The sequence below is a fragment of the Otolemur garnettii genome, unplaced genomic scaffold (assembly GCF_000181295.1).
Source record: "Otolemur garnettii isolate 467f Iridium unplaced genomic scaffold, OtoGar3 scaffold00044, whole genome shotgun sequence".
NCBI lineage: Eukaryota > Metazoa > Chordata > Mammalia > Primates > Galagidae > Otolemur > Otolemur garnettii.
The window spans coordinates 11,193,513-11,196,966 of record NW_003852439.1 but is presented as its reverse complement, the minus strand read 5'-3'; the positions used below and the strand labels follow the sequence as shown (position 1 = coordinate 11,196,966).

Sequence of the window (3,454 nt, the reverse complement as noted above, 5' to 3'; positions counted from 1 at the left end):
AAAAAAAAAAAAAGAATTAGGCATGGTGAGATGCACCTGTAGTTCTAGCTACTTGGGAAGCTAAGGTGGGAGGGTCTCTTGAGCTTAGGAGTTCAAGCTTTTAGTGAGCTATGACACAACTATACTGCAGCTTGAATGACGGAGACCCTGCCTCTAAAAAAATATACAGTTCTGTGGCATTCATAACATTCATTCATAGTGTTGTGCAACCATCACCACTAGCTATTTCCAAAACTTTTTTACTGCCCCAGTAGAAACTCTGTACTCATCAGTAGTCACTCTTCATTCCTCCTCCCCCAATCCCTGATAACCTCCAACCTGCTTGCTGTCTTCAGATTTGCCTATTCTAGGTATTTCACATAGATGGAGTCATATATTTGTCCTTTTGTGACTGGCTTCTTTTTGCTCAGCATGTTTTCTAGATTTATCCAATGTTGTGCTTTGTTCTTTTGAAGGCTGAATAATATCCCATTGTGTGGGCAGACATGTTTGTTTATCCATTTGTCAGTTGAGGGACAGCTGAGTTGTTTCTACTTCTTGGCATTATGAATAGTGCTGCTACAAACATCAGCATACAAATTTTTTTCTCGGCTCAGCACCCGTAGCTCAGTGGTTAGGGCACTGGCCACATGCACTGGGGCTGGTGAGTTGGAACCCAGCTAGGCCTACCCAACAGTGACAACAACAACAAAAAAATAACTGGGTGTTGTGGTGGGCATCTGTAGTCCCAGCTACTTGGGAGGCTGAGGCAAGAGAATCTCTTAAGCTGAAGAGTTTGAGGTTGCTGTGAAATGTGATGCCACGGCGCTCTACCAAGGGTGACTTAGTGAGACTCTGTCTCAAAATAAAAATAAAAATAAAAATAAATAGTTTTTTTTCAGCTTAGGGAATTCAATTTTGTTTCACCAACTGCTTTAGAATTCCAAGGTATTACAAGGGGTGTGGGCTTGGGGGTGTCCTGCCTCTGGATTGTAGGTACCTGTATTTATATGCTGTAGTGTAGAAGCAAGCAAGCTGTGATCAGTTCTGAAACTCTTAGCTTACCTGAAGCAATTACAGAGGCAGTGTAGGATAGAACTAATAGGCATGCTCTTTTTTCCTTCATATTTATTGATTTATTTTTTAGAGACAGGGCCTCGTTCTGTTCTCCAGACTGGATTACAGTGGCCTTATAATCATTGTAGCCTTGAACTCTTGGGCTCAAGCAATCCTCCCACCTCAATCTCTCAAAGGGCTGAGATTACACGTGTAAGCCACCACACTCAGCCAATTTATTTATTTTTTAGAGTTGGGTCTTACTCTGTTGCCCAGGCTGGAATACACTGACCTGATCATAGCTCACTGCTGCCTCAAACTCCTGGGCCTTAAGCAATCCTTCTGCCTTAACCTCCTGAGTAGCTGGAACTAAGGCATGTGCCACTGCACCTGGCTAACATGATCCATGATCTATTTTAGAAATGCACTTGGCCCTCAGGCATGGCCTGATAAGAGAATCTACACAACCATGGACATGGATATAAGACAGCTGGAACATGTTAAAAAGGGCTTGGCTAGAGACACCCTCATTTAGGCACCCTGCAATTTAAATACAAAGGTAGAGTGGGATGTATTGTTACAACAGTGGTGCAATCTTTAAATCATATATAATGACAATGTTGGGATTCAGAAGCTGATACCCGCAATTCTGGTATTTTGAGGCCTTAGAGGAGCATCAAGCATCCCTCTAGTCTTATCTTATTCTCCCCATCAAGTGCAGTGAGGGACTCATTTTCTTATCTGACCAAGAAAGTTCCTTTCCAATAGAAATTCAATTTTCTCACATATTCTACCTAGGGATCTCAACAAATAACCAGAAAGATCAACCACCAGAGAGGAAAAAAGACTAGGAGTTGCCTGGCCCAGACAGACTTGTCATCTGTACTCCAGAGCAGCCATCAGGAGATTACCTGGGAACTATCTCTGAGGCATGAGACAACTTTTGAGCCTGTATAGCCCTGCCTCTCACCTTCCCTAAAAGTTGGTCTCCTACCTCTGGGTTTATCAATCCTTCCTCTTTGAAGAGAGTAAATACCAATATCTGGAGTTCCTATATTGTGTGACTCTTGTGTACATGTGTGCATATTAATACATTTTGTATGTCTTTTCTCCTAATAATCTGCATTTTGTTACAGATTTTCAACCTTTTGTTATAGATTTTTGTTCACTTCTTTTGTTACAAACCTTCAGAGGATGAAGGTAAGTTTTCTCTTGGCCCCTGGATAATAACAACTGCTGCTTATTATTCCCTTGTACCTGGACAGCATGGATAGCCAATCACTTAACAACCCCTGACTGTGGCTCCTTTACAGACCTGGGGACTGAGGTTCAGGCTTGCTGGGTGTGTTGTATAATGCCACATGTCTATCTGGTGGTGGACAAGATGAAATCCAGGCCCTTTGACTCTGCAGATTAGTGGCCTCAATCACTGACATTTTCCCATCCCAGGAAACAACGACAAAAACAAATCATCCAGAAAAGTTGCCAGAGAAATTGTAGAAATGAAAACACAAAATAGTTACTTGGGAATTGTTCCACCTGAACTAAGCTGCCCTGAGATTCCTCCTGTTCAATTTCAGACCTACTTCTAGGTACTGCTGGACTGGTAGTACCCCTCATCCTCGCTCCGTAAGATGATCTGGCTCTGGACTGCCGTACCCCATTCACTGGCTAACAGTGATCTGGAATGGGGAGCGCTGACAGATGCAAGCGCTCTGGAAGTGTGTTACAGCCTCCACATGTTTTCATTGGAAATACAACATTTAACCACAACCACATCAAGAAAAGCTGAACTGGTCTAACCAGTTGGGGCCTGCCAGGTGATGAAAGCTAACAATAGATTCTATTTACAAAGGCAGCAATTAATTTTAAGCATTAAGCCATTAACTTTAGGTAGAGTTCTTGGTCTTACCTGGGAAAGGGGGAGACAAGAAATGGAAAATTCACTATGACTTTGGTTACTACTCCAACTACAATCCTAACCGTGAGAGTATAAGAGTGCTATTTCCTTTCTGTTTCTCACGTTCCCACTCTTCTCCTCCCTCCAGGTGCCAGCTCAGCATTTGCCCAGCCATTTAGGGAGCCCCTTCTTCCCTCTGGCTTCCCACTATAGCCTTCAGTAATTTAACAAATGTTCAGGGAGCTTTTGTTTACCAGGTGCCCAGGGTACCAGTGATGAGCCAGCAGCCAGGAACCCAGCTGGATTAAGGGACAAACAGTTGTGACCATGGCCAGAGCCACCAGGGTGCCATGGTAAAAAACAGGGCAGGGGTTTTAAGAGTAAGGGCAGAGGCTCGGCGCCTGTGGCTCAAGTGGCTAAGGCGCCAGCCACGTACACTTAAGGTGGCAGGTTTGAATCCAGCCTGGGCCCACCAAACAACAATGACGGCTGCAACCAAAAAATAGCCAGGCATTGTGG

General features: G+C 43.8%; 1 protein-coding gene across 1 annotated transcript in view; it reads right to left on the bottom strand.

The window, feature by feature from the left end:
- The window catches only part of CUNH16orf71 (chromosome unknown C16orf71 homolog), a 27,098-nt gene that overhangs the window by 19,023 nt on the left and 4,621 nt on the right, over positions 1-3,454 (bottom strand). The window lies entirely within an intron of this gene.